General features: G+C 35.3%; 1 protein-coding gene across 4 annotated transcripts in view; it reads left to right on the top strand.

Moving 5' to 3' along the window:
* Window positions 1-13,890, top strand: part of DLC1 (DLC1 Rho GTPase activating protein) — a 257,450-nt gene that overhangs the window by 57,929 nt on the left and 185,631 nt on the right. The gene's annotated exons all lie outside the window — the stretch shown is intronic.

Here is a 13,890-nt window from a genome sequence, read left to right as displayed (position 1 = left end):
GCTTTCCCAGTTATGCTGCTTATTCTAGCTAATAACCAATTTGTAATTGTTTACTTCTTTCTCCCTTTTTTTATTTGACATCATCCAGCTTCTTTTGTCTGGGTTTTTTTTTATACATCTGGTTTCTTTTAATTGTGTGGGTTTTGTCTGTCAGCTCCAGTGCCTCAGTAGCTGTTTCACTAAAGCACAAATTCCCATATCTGAAGTACTCTATGCCCACACAGCATCCTGCTCGCCGTTGCTTCCTTGTGTAGACCCTTTGGTAATAGTAACAGCAGATTAACATGGTGAGAAGATGTAAGCAAGTTTTGCCAAAGGTTTCAGAAGCCCTCAAAGCCGGTCTTCTTTTGGTAGTTCATGCAATCACAGTTAATGCAGTAACCATTCAAAGGTCTCGAAGTTACAAATAAGAAACAAAAATATGACTACTGGTACCAGAAATGCTAATGAAAATGGTTCAAATTTAAAAAAAGAAAATTAACCAAACTGATGTTGTAGTTGAGAAGTAATTGGCTGTTATAGCCATTTCTCAGCTGCTTTACTTTGGCATCAAATTTTTATTTTAAGTATACTTACTGATATTGATATGTATATTTCATACCATTAACAAGTTGCAAAATGCTATATTTTTTAATAACTTTGATTTGATGCTAATTTCCATGTATCTCCTTGGATCTTGTTTTGAGGTCACGTACTCATCTTTTAAATGTATACTCATGAGAATAACATTTGAGAATGTATGTATGATTTTTGTTTGTGCCATAAACTAATTTAAAGGACAGACTATAAAAATTCCACTGAGACTAATAGTGAGAAAAACTAAGAAAGGAGATGAGCATTAGAAGGAACAAGACGAGGAGTTTCTTCAAGGAAATTTGAGCATTACAAGGCTGCAGCAACTGCAAAATTGTGTGTAGTGTAAAAGGGGATGGGATCTGTGTATCTTAAGGAAACCTCATTCTACTTCGGTTAAAGAAATCTTTGCCAACCATATTAACATGAATGGCAAAAGGGAAAAGATATGATCTGCTATTGTTTGTGGTATTATTTATCTCGAAGTTCACAGGACACTTCTACAAACAACATTCCTGTATAAGGGGTTTTCTCACTGTTATCTAACCATGCACTATTTTAAAAAAGCTTGTCTGTAGTGGTAATAGTGTGCAATGAAAAATGTGGCTATGTTTACAAACTTCCCCTGAAAGCCACTTTTGTAATTTTAAGAAAACATTAGAAAAACTGCAGACTTGAAACTGAATCCATCCATAAAAGCCAAGTATTTGCTTTGCAGTGACAGGAAGACTTAAGGGATTGGGAATGGTATATAAAACCTTTTCTCTCAAGGTCAGCAGTTCAAACAGTGCAGTTAAGGCCTAAAACACACCGTCTGATTAATGCTCAGTGTCAGTTATAGTTGCACATAATTATGTGCCCATAAAGGTCAGAATATGGGAAAAAGTGCATGGAAATGAATTGCTAAAGGTATTTGGGCACCCAAATCTTGAGGTAGCCCCTTGGGTGATCACAGAAAGGTGATGATCTTCAGGCATTTTCATGACAGTTATAACTTAGGACCTTTGAGTAGTCTTCCTCTCTTACTCTTGCTGGTACTAAATTCTTTTGCAAATCTGTTCCTCATTAACATATTTTAAACTGTTTTTAATTGTGGAAATAGAGCATGACCTTCCCTCTTATCTTTAGATCAGCTGTCATCAAACCAGAGCTGAGGTGAGAGACAGTGTGGATCTGATACACTCGCTCTGCAGATGGATGCAGGTTCGAAGGCTTAAGGGCTTAAAGTTTAGCATCCTTGACCAGCACTAACTCCATTGCAGTAAATTGCTTTAGTCATGATGAATGAACTGACACTGAAGATGCTTTTTGCAAACACATCCAGCTGCTGCAGCATTCTTTGCTCCCTCAAGTCACCAGGGTTCAAATGTTCGAAGCACAGCACCCTCTTTTCCTTTGCTCTCCCAGAAAGACTTCCTAAGGCTCGGAAATAGGAAGGACCTTAATCTAATTGTGAGAAGTTAATGATATTAGGTCTAATTGAGAGGTACAAAATAATCAAGCTTTCCTGTTTTTCCTGATTTGATAATCAATTCAGTTCATCCACAACATGAAGTTTATAGTTATTAATGGTTCAGAGTAGCAGAAACAGAAATGGATTAACTGTATGAGGATAAACCAGCTAGACCCTTCTGTATGTTTTCCTGGGTTAAATAAATTTAGATTTTAAAACAGTCACTTCACAGAATTGTACATGGAATCATCTTTGGAACTAAAAAGCAAACTGTAGTGCTTGGGGTTTCAAAACAGCTCACATGTATGTTCATATGTAAAAGGCAACAGAGCTTTTAACAAACAGTATTATACAAAACTAGGAGAGCACCAGCTATTTAAAGAATACCAACAAAAGGAGAGTATTTAATTATTATGCACTGATTTGTAAATGGAAGTAAATAGCCATTATCTCATACAGAATCTGTCAAATTTTTGCATGTGTAGCATTTTATGTTTTCTTCAAGCTGCTCATCTCATCAAGCTTAGGCAAAGACAGGAAAATCCCTGCTGGGTCATATTGAGAAGGTTCACAAATGCAGCAGAGCTCTAACAAATTAATTTCAGTTCTTTTTCAACTCAAGAAAGAACTACTTTATTCAGTGCAGCATTAAAAGTGGGTTGAGGTATATAGTTTCCCAGTAAGTTCTCTCCACTCGCTTCTCAAACACATTTGCAGCTGTGCTGTTGCAGCCAGTGATAATCAGGCTTTTGTAAAAGTAATTTTTAAAACAAGTCTCAGACAGCTCTTTTAAATGATGGATCAGTAAAGGAGTAGAAAATGAACATTGCAGAGTGTGGCTCTAAATAGTTTGAATAAAAATCCATGAAGTTTTAAAAAAAGTTAAACATTAACAAACTCCACTTACAAAACAATTTTGGCTTGTTCCATATATTTCATTGTTCTTCCACCATCCTCTCCCCTTAGATTTTATTCCTAGAAATCATTCAATATAAATGGGAAGAAAACAGTTACAGAAACAACTGTGACTGATCATCTCTCTCCTGTAGGGCAATGTAGTTCCTCATGGTAGTCTGCTTAGAAGCTTTCCAGTTTCAAATAGATGATGTAATCTTGAAAGAATGGCCAAAGAATATAAGAGTCAGGGCTATTCCTAATGCTCATTATTATTGCTACTATTTTAATCAGATTTCTAGATCAAATACTGTGTGATTTACAAGGAATGCTTAAGGACACAACTAATGTCAGCATAACGGCAGCTACCAGAGTCAATAAGATGAAAATTAATCTAAGATTAATTTAATAATTTAATAATAATTAATTTAAATAAATTAATATTAACAGAAGACTAGCTGTAAATTTCAAAAGAAACCTGGGAATAAGGTTACCTGGAATGACACATGTCTTTGGAACAGTGCCTTTTCCACATAGGAAAGATGTGAGTTTTTAAAACTTGGTTTTACGTTTCCTGTACTGTTGCAATAAATGTTATTTCTTTATTTCAACAATTATAATTATACTAATGTGAAAAAGCAAAAAAATTGCTCACTTGAATTCAGACTTTTTCCATCCATTTTTGCTTCTTGAGCATTACATATGTTCATGAGATGTGAAAGCTGACTCTTCCATTATGATCAGAATTACATTTTGTTTCACAATGCTAAGACTATGATTTTTGGGACAAGTTAGGAAGTTAGGCTCTTTCAGGAGCTTCTGTTTGTATCACCATAAATTGATTCATGAGAAACTTGAAGAGCTTTGCCTGCTGGCTCATATTAAGGTACATGGGAGAGGTAGCAGGAAAGCTTCATAAAAATCATAAGAGGTACCTGTTTTACTGAAATTGTTTCTTTGCAATTCTTTCTGTGCCACCTCTTCTATTCTTGTTGTATGATCCTTTTCAACTGAGCACTTAAAGGTTATATGATCTTGTTGTGAACAGTAATATCAAATGTTGTAGGTATTTTTCCTAATTTATTGCTGTTTCTATACCAGAGTTTCCAGCCCTATCACCAGCATGTCTTTCTGAAGTCTTAGTCTCCCTTTACCTTAAGTCTGTCTTTTTTGAATGACGATAATCTAATGATTCACTTTTTTTTTTTTAATTTAGTTTTGAAGATTCTTACAGTGGTTTTTTAATTTCTATTTTATAGAAGCTGGTTTCATAGGGATCCAGCCTGAACTATTGCTACATAAGTAGCAAGATGTCAGCTTGTTAGGGTTTGCACAGCAACAATAACTCAGACAGATCAACAAAGGAAAAAAGCATAGAGGATAAAAGCGATAAAAAACAAAATGAATGTGCAGGAAATCTTAATTAAAAATGGAAATATGCCTTTTGTTGTATTCTGATTTTGAAATAGGGAATTAAATTTACCTTTTTCTGAGATGTAGTCTGCAAATGTGTGTCATTCAGAGGCAGCTTTAAAAGTTGGTGATTTTCCGAGTCAATTATCTTTAGTTATTCCATTGCAAAATATGATAAATAAGTGCAGTCATTTCTCACAGTTTGTTTTCCCATTGAGTATTTTGAAAGATAGTCATCATGCAAATATTCTAGTGGAGGAATCCAAAAACCAGGAAGAAATCTGTCCTCTATATTCAGAGTGATCATTAGAAATTCTGAAAGTGTGAATGTTGTTTGGATGATTGTTAGAAGACCAAGGTTTCTGTGCTTCCTTTTGGTCATGAAAGACCAGCTCCCAGCTGCTTAGATCTTGACATTGAAAAGGTATTAATGGATGTCAGTGGAATTACTGTGTTCTTAGAGTGTGCTTAAAGTGCCTTGCTGAACTTGGGTATTATAATAATTTGTAACTTTAGAGACAACAGAAGCTGGTTACTATAGATAGAGGTATTATCATAGTAAAATTGCTTTCAAATCGTATGGTTCTCTAACTATATTTTCTGTACAATTCAGACCTCCACTTATGCCAGATTAGCTTCATTTTCATACATAGAGATAAATAATATATTCTTGGCATCTAGGACATTGTTTTCTTAGTTTTGTAAAGGACAATGACAAATGCAAATATTTGAAATATGATTATCTTTAAACAGTAGAAATCTATTTTATCAGGTGTGAAATTTGGATTTGTTTCTGTTCCATTTCTGCATCTCTTATAATTTTCAAACTTTATATCAGTTTTTTTAAAGATTCTCAAATTTTCTAAAGTTTTTAGAGAAGAGCATGGATCTGTTTATTCAAATTCATAATGTGAATATGAGCACCATCAAAAATTGGTGAAAGATCTTAAGCCACAGCAGCTTTTTGAAAGGTTGACTCCTACTCACAACTCAGAGCTGCAGTCTGTAGTATTAGCACAGTGGGCAATTACTTCTGAAATCCACAGTTGCTTCACCACAAGGAATTTGCTGCATTTGCACATTACTATTAAACAGTCATGGTTTTGAAGGCTTTGGGAAGAATCTGGCAAGAGATGCAAGTGAAGCAAAACAAATAGTGTAATTTCTTTGAAAAAAAAAAATGAAATCTTCTTGGCTGTCATGAATATTTTTTTTCTCTTTTCTGCACTGAAAACTTGCTTTCTAAATTTACCATTTAATAATATAAATGTGGTTCAAAATTATAAATCGACTGAAACAGTTGGATTTATATTTTTTTAAATTATGTGTATTTTCTGTGGTAATTAGTAGAAAGTGGTGGTCATAAAGCACTCCTATTATTGTGGTTACATGATCACGAATTTTCTCTGTTACTTTCACGAAAATATGTATCATAAATATTATCTCCATCTGGGAAGCTAAAGAATGCTTTCCCACAGACTTCCTTTATGTTTGGACCGAAGTATGATGTATTTCAAACAATGTGAAAAGTATTTAAAACAAATTCAGAAAAGGATGGGATGATTGCCAGGCCATTACAGTATAACCTTTATGCAAATTTTACTCTGGCACATTTTTGTGACAGTGTTCAGCAATAAATTTTCAAGGCTGACAGTGTTGTCTAGACTGCAAACCAAGAGACTGTTGCACATCAAATTATGCTTGGAGCTGAGCTACCTAAAATGGTCATGAAAGTATTTGTATTTATAAGCAGTTTGTAGTCACATACTACTTCTTCACCAAAATCATCTACATGCTTCTACGGACCAGTCTAGGGAGTTTTAGTTTCATGCACTGTGTACCCAGAGATTTCTAATTTTGTCCAGGTCTGCAATACTGATTAGAAGAAAACTTCTAAAACATTTTTTGTTTTGTCTTTAAAATGAATCTTTAAAAACTCCTTACTGGCCAATCATTTACTGCCTCCACTCTATAAATTGTCAGTGTTAGGTCATGGTAAATGGGCCAATGACCATGTGCTAAAATGACACCAGATTTTTAGTTAACATCAAACTTTTGAGGGAAGCAGTTTTGGAAGGAATGAATAGTACATGAAACCTTTAGCAAATGGGAAGTGAAGTTTAGACACTTAGACAAAACACCCTGGATTACATGACATCACTGCCCACAACACACTTTTCTGTTGTGGTTTTTTTTTGTTATTTTTTTGGGGTTTTGTTTTGCTTTGTTTTGTTTTGTTTTGTTTTTTTCAAGGAATTTTCTTCCTAGAGCTGTTCCTCTGGCACTTTCACAGGCATAATTTTCACTTTGAATTAACTTTCAAGTGAAAACAGAGAGATCCAAGAGGCACACTGAGCTTTCATCCAAAAACAGTACTTCCAGCAGTAACCAGAAAAGACAGTATTAGAGCACAACTGCCTATATTAAAGAGCCTTTGATGCCATAGCTATGGAAGAACAGCTTTTTTAAGCACAACTGTCTGCTACAGACATGACCTGTGCTAAAAGTAAAAAGTTTTTTAGTGTTGCCGTGTCAAAGAAGGGGACAGAGAAGAACAGCCTACCCTGGCCAACTCTGGGAGCTGAGGCTTTACAGCAATCTAGTCTTTGCCACTGCTATCAAGGAGTACTTGACCACAGAAGTTTGGTGGTGGGTTAGTCCACAGGTATCTGACCAATTCCCATGCAATAGGTAAAAGCAAACAAAGAGAACCACTCTTGTGAACTGAACTGCAGCAAGGTGGGAGCCATCTGCAAAGTGTATTGTGGGATTTTTTTTTCTTGGTGTTTTATTTTGGTTGGGTTTTTTTGGTTTGGTTTGGGGTTTTTTTGCTTCCCTACATAATGGTGATTGAAACACCTAAAATGTGTTGCTCATGCTTATCTCCTTTTATTACTCTCTCTCAAAGGTGACATAAGAGGTTTGTAAAGACAAGGAGGTTTATGCCACAGAAAATACACATAGTGCATTGAATATGACTTTACAAAATGAAACAATACTTCTGCTGCTGCCAAAAGCTATTCCAAGCTCCTGAGGATATGGCCAAAAATGGTTATGAATTCAAATTTAGAGGGATAATCTTCCTCCTTTGAAATAAAATCTAGGCAACAATACATGTGTGAGCATCTGTGTGAGCTGAGGTAAATGTATGGCAAATGTATACCACATCCTCGTTGCTTTTTATAACTCTGTCACAGCTGATGTCTAAAGCTTTTACAACAATGGAACATAAGGACTTGGTTTATGCACACAACACTAATGAGAAATTGGCTCATTGTAACATGAAGATGTCCTTCAATATTGCAGCAATAACTTTCGTATCTTAAGTTTCATAGTGTCTTTGCAGTCTCACATTACTTAAGACTTAGAATAGCAAATGCAATATGTATTCATGTTGAATAGAAGTCTATTTTTCCTTTTCTGTAAGTTGCCTCCTTCCTAAAAGTTGCCTCCTTCCTAAACCTTTTCTTCACACTGTACATCCAATTAAACAAAGGTTTCTATTTGAATCTCCTGAATGTTTTGATAATGTATTATCTCATCTACCCAACAAAAAAGATCTTTACGGAGCTGATTAGATTTTTGCACTGCATATTTTAATCTCTTGGATGCTATCCTCAACCTTCTTAAAAAAAGATGGTTTGCATGCACTACTAATCATTGATATGTGATTCATGGCTCTTTGATATGAAGGCATGAAAAAATTCAGCAGTGCTAAACCTCATGGGTTGTGTTGCATTTAATTTTAGCTTCAAAATATTTTAAAAGCTGACACCTTTATTACACTGGAAATGAAAAAGCACAGCCAAAAGCCAAACCTTCGTAATCTAAATCAAACTACTTTCCTACATCCAGATTCCCTGAAAAACACTTTTCTTCTGATAAATACAAAATTGTATTTATCTCACACAGATTTAGCAGTGATTCTGTGTGCATATTACACTCCAATACATCTGCTGAATTTGTGCCAGCCTGTTAAATTCACCTCTTTACAAATACTCCACTGCTTGGTAGATGATGACAAGGTCATCAAATGGTAAATGAACACTGTACTTTTTAGGCTTTCTATAGAAAGCAAATTTCGAGAGAGTAAATGAGAGAAGAGATAGTGTCTCAAGACTTGTCTTTTTCTACTATCTTAGAGGTGGGATAAGAGTAGAAAGTAAAGATGTGAAAAACAATTGATTTTCTATGTAAAGTGATAATTCAGTGCTTGATTGCACAAAGCTTTCTCAGCACATGAAAATGACTCCCAGTTGGCCACTCTGTTCCCAGGTCTTTTTCAATATCACTAGTATCAAAGATAATTTGGGGAGAAGATCTTCTGTATTAGTACCTTGATTAATATTCTTGTGCACAAATCTTCTGCAGAACTCATCATTTATCAGGTTTCACTAACGTTAAGCTTTTAGAAATGTTGTGGTTTAATTTTTACTGTAGCTTCTTTTGCAAGATATGTTTTAAATTGATGGATTGTGGTTTTGCAGACTGAAGCCCATGAATAATTATGACAATGGGGAAATCAGCTTTAACCAGATTCAGAATAAATACATATATTCCTGAATTTTGGTCTCTTGGGAATGTTTACAGTAGCCTTAGATTAGAATGCCCATTCTTTCTTTCTTTTTTTTTTTTTCTTTTTTTTTTTTTCCTCCAGGTCATCCATACTCTCTGTCAGACACAAAAAAAACCCTTTTTCACCTAGTCTTCTAGTCAGGGTGATGAGAACATAGATTCTTCTCTCTACTCTTGCCTTTTCAGTCTTTGTTGTTTGGGGTTTTTTTCCCCACTTCATGTACAAAGCTGAGTGCAATATTGAGAATTTTAGCCATTTGGATCTAATGTTCATATAAGGTAAAGATTACTTGGCGACATGAAAATAATGTGCATTTTATTCCTTGCAAGTGTCATCATTTCACGGGGTTTGATTTCAAGGCTGCAGCCAAGCAGAGCTCTGTAGTCACATGCAGAGATTAGGAAGGGAATATGAAGTTGTTGGCAAAATGGGTGAGTGACTTCTAAGACTCTGCTCCGCTTTGGTATGAGGGGAGAGTCATCCCAAACACTCTCAAATGCTAGTTCTGTGGTAGTGGTTCCTAGACCTCTTGTCCAGCACTCATTCAGTTGCCTAAAATGTGTACTCAGGCCTAACTATTATGGGGTTTTTTCACAGCTTCCTCTGTGGGTAGAGTCTGTAGTGACTTTGTCCTAATTCTGGTCCCTCTCTCTGTCTCAGTCCTTTCCATTACGCTTAGTTTGTGGACGACAAACTCTTCTGTGTCAACAGCGTTGCCTCACAAAGCAAAATAATGACAGTTTAAATGTCAGCACTGTTAGTCACTGATGATTGTCTGAGGGTTTAAATAGAAATTTCTTACTTTTTAGCCACTCTATTCAGAGGGAATGTTTACCAGCAGCAACAAATAATTGTGGAGCTTTGATCTTTGTTTTGAAATGTCTTTTTGAGTGTAAAGAAAACTCATCTATGTTGAGAACAACATTAGAAGCTATTTCTGGATTTAGACCAGGATTCTGAAGGTGAAAGGACACTTCTCCAGCTCTCTCAACAAGTCCTTGGGAAAGTTAAAAATAAGTCCTGCTGAAAAAATTTGGCGCTTGTTATTTGAGAAAATTTCTTTATTCCAGGAACTGCCTCATGTAGCAGAAATTTATTTACCATCTGTGTAGACTTGAAAAATTTTCCATCTTACCAGATACACAACTGAAATAGCAACAGATTTTCCGTCCCAATGGTTTCCACCGACCTCCGTTTTAAGGGAGTGTTGTAAAAACTTACAAATTTTTGTCCTCTCTGAAGAGGGGTAGCTCAGTTAATAGACCATCTGTCCAGCTCTGAGTTCTGATTGTGACCTTTAATAATGCACCTCACTGTTGTGAAAGCGTGTCACTTGGGGGAGGGTAAGAAGGAACTCACAGACCTAATAGCTGAAAAATTATTAGATTTTAAAATTATAGTTCAGTTTTTAGTTAATATTACAGTACTAACTTTTAAAAAAGTAGTCGCTTGAGAAATTTATTTACTCTGGGTATGGATGTACTTCCTTAATTTCACAATTCTGTAACTGCAGGGGGAGGGAAAAAAGTTAGAAAAAAATAAAAGGTGCCACCACCAAAAGTATGGTTCTTGAAGTAACTAGTCCTTTAAAATATGAAGCAACCTGTCTATAAATCTGAATATCACTTCTGAGTATTCATATGAATACACAGAAACAGCAACCAGTGCAAACAATTCCTGGGAGACAGAAGAAAAAGGAGTTCAGGAACAGATGTCAGAGCACACAAGCTTAACTTTTGTTTGTTGCTTCTGCATTGATTTCTTTCTCTTATTTATTTAGTGGATACATTTTATTTGGTTTTTATTACACATCAAGAATCCTCAAGAACTATGGGGACTGATTCTTAGTTGGTAGTTAGATGGATTTTTTGATCCCATCTACCAAAATAATATTTGTGTGGTTAGCAAGTTCGGTGTTCAAGGCAGCTGTCAAAAGTTTCCTCTCAATTCAGAGGTCTGATTTGCTGAAAAAATAAAAAGCCCTATTCTTATTAAAATTGAAGGGCTTTTCTGCCTTATCTATTTTTGTCTGCCACTCTTTCAGGGTGCTTGACTGAAGGTAATTAATCCTAAACAGGCCTGTCAAAGACACTTTTGCTTTCATAATTTTGAGTCTCTGAAATAGCAAAATTGTACTGTATGTGATTTTTTTTTTTAACTAAAACTTTTACTGAATCCCTTAATCTAGAAGTTCAAATCTGTATTTTAAACTTACTCTATCTATTTTGGATATCTGTATAACTTTTCTATTTGACTATATGTGGTAAAGTAAGATACTGCTTTTTCAGCAAAATCGTATAATTGTGAAAATGAATGGGTCTAAGTTTTAAGCCATTCTATATTCTTTCTAGCTGCTGCTAAATTACCTACAATCCCAAAATGAGGAAATTACTATTTATATTATCAGCATTCAACTGAATGTTATTCAACAACCTGAACTTTAAAATGCGAGTTGCAGTTCCCAGGGAAACAGAGTGGGTTAAGGTACATATGTGCTGTCGTGTTTTAGTTTGGGCCAGGACCATTCTTTGGAAGGGACTTTGCTGAGTGGCATGATATAAAGCATGAGAGGTGAATGATATCAGATGGAGAGATGATTAAGTGTGCACTCTCTGATTTCATAGCTGCAGGGCAGACTTGATAGATCTAATGCATTGATTCACAAAGAAAATGTATTTTGGAATAATCAATAGTATGGGAAAAATGTTCAGGTATTAGAAAAAAATGTACCTCAAGGGTAGTAGATTCATATCTGCACAGTGCAAGAAGTAGGAACTCAAAGACATAGTCATAGAATTTTACATTCCCATCACTTGCAATGTGAAAATGTTGAATCCTGTCGAACTCCAAAAATTTGTTTATATGTATCAAACAAACTGGTTGCAAGATACATAATTGTTATGACTTTAGAACAATGACTACAAAAAAAATCTTCTGAAAACAGATTTTTAAAATAGATAAGTACATCATAGTTTCCTTTTAAGTGACTTTGATAAATGTTCCCTGCTACAAGGATATAGATTTCTGTCTGTAGAATATAGATTTAGCCCCTAAACAAACCAGACAGTCTCTTGAGATTTTTATAGGTTTTGCTTTATCTGTCTGAAATATTTCAGATGCAATGTAAAACTAGTAAAGAATATTTTCCTCCTGTGCTTGTGCTTTCTAGTTCTCTCATTAAATCCCAGTAGTCTTGTGGTAATGTGTTCATTCTGTTGGCCAGCTGTTCAGCTCTCCATGAATGCATCCTCCTGATGTGCATTTTCCAGCATTTTGCAAGACAATGTCCTTTTCCACTTCAGTATAAAACTTTTTTGAAAGCAAAACTGTGTACCACTGGGAATCTAGACAGGAAATCTAATGTAAACATAATCAAACTCAGTGAGGAGTGAAGAAATAGATATTACACAGTATAAGCACTAAATGGGTCTTAATATGTGTTTGAAATAGAAGTAGTGAGGAGACTGTCTTTTGTACTAGGGTTTTGGGTTGTTTTGTTTTTGTTGTGGTGTTTTAGGGGTTTTTTTTCTTTGTTTTGTTTTTGTTTGTTTGTTTGTTTTTGGTGGGACTTTTGTTGTCTCTGACACAATTACACTTATTTTGCTCTTACTGCCTATAGTAGAAAGGAACTCTTTGGTTTCTTTCTCTAGGCCCTTGGTAGTAGGACCCAATAGCAAAGCAAATAATATCCCCACCCCCCCACCATTGCCACTGATATTAACTTCTGTCTTTGGTTAGGACAGAGTTGTGATCATCAAAGGTAAAGTTTGTCTGTACAGGGGGAATAGAAAGTGTACAAGTAGACAAAAACAGCATGAACTGATTTCTTCCCTCTTGGAACATGTTCTTCACCAAAAATAGCTTGTGGGTTTATTAAAGACCTAGTGCTGAGAGCTGAAAATAGGGACGGTTTTCTCCCTGGTACTGTCTCTGATTCTTAAAGACAAAAGAGAAATTTAGCAGCTAGAAATCATTGTTCTCCCTGGTCATCCCAAGGCAGCTGGGGGTGGGTTGTGTGGGGCTGTGCTAATCAAAAATGGAAAGGAACTGTTTGTGTACAATGTATTTTAGGAATCTATATTTGCATATTGTGGTGAAGCCTAACATTTCATTCATTGGTATACAGCTCTTGGATTCAATCTGAAATTTAATTCTGTACAGACGGAAAAAAATGTTGTGCACAGGACTCTGTAATAGTGTGTAGTGTAGTTTATAGAGGGTATTTTGAATTTTGGACATTTGTCTAATTTGAATTACTCATTTAACACCAGCTGGGATTTACACCCAGGTCAAAGTTTCAGCAGGCAGAGAAAATGTGAAGTGTGACTTAATAATGCATGAAGAGGCTCTGTGTCAAGAGGAATCTATGGCATCTACTTGATAACATTGTTATTCATTCTCTGCTTGAGTGATTCCCATTACTCCATGACAAATAGTAAGATTTGTCTTTCCTACCATGACCAAAGCAGAAAATTTTGCCTTTCTCTGTGAGTCCCCATGTCATATGTACACGTCTTGTGTGGCAGTGGTTTTTGGGATCACTTTTAGCAGTCTGTGGGACAGTTGTTTTGTGATTTTATCACTTCACATGTTCTGTAGGGAAATAAGATAAGGACTCATTTGTTCCAGTTTTTTTGGTCCTGCATAAATGATCTCCACCTGTGTATTATTTGTGTTTTAGAAGGCAGCATAAAAAATTGCAAGAAATAATCTTTGTAGCAGTTTTTTGTTAAAAAGTATATATAATATTTATCATATAATCTCCAGTAAACACCTGGAATTTTTTTGATTTGTTGTTTAAGGAATATAACCAAAATTTAGCAGTCTAGGAGAAAATTTTCTGATAACAATATCCATGCAGGCATGAATAAGTGAAACCAGAGGAATTACATATTCTCAGTCAAAGGCAGAGCTGGTGTTAGGACTTGGCAGTTCATTGAATTCCAATATTCAATAGACTTTGAGAACATAGCATTCAGAC

This window comes from Chamaea fasciata, unplaced genomic scaffold (genome assembly GCF_029207755.1).
Source record: "Chamaea fasciata isolate MVZ Bird 193981 ecotype frontalis unplaced genomic scaffold, bChaFas1.0.hap1 SCAF_6, whole genome shotgun sequence".
Classification (NCBI taxonomy): domain Eukaryota; kingdom Metazoa; phylum Chordata; class Aves; order Passeriformes; family Sylviidae; genus Chamaea; species Chamaea fasciata.
Note: the sequence above shows the minus strand (reverse complement) of the source record. Positions and strands in the feature narration are given on the sequence as shown.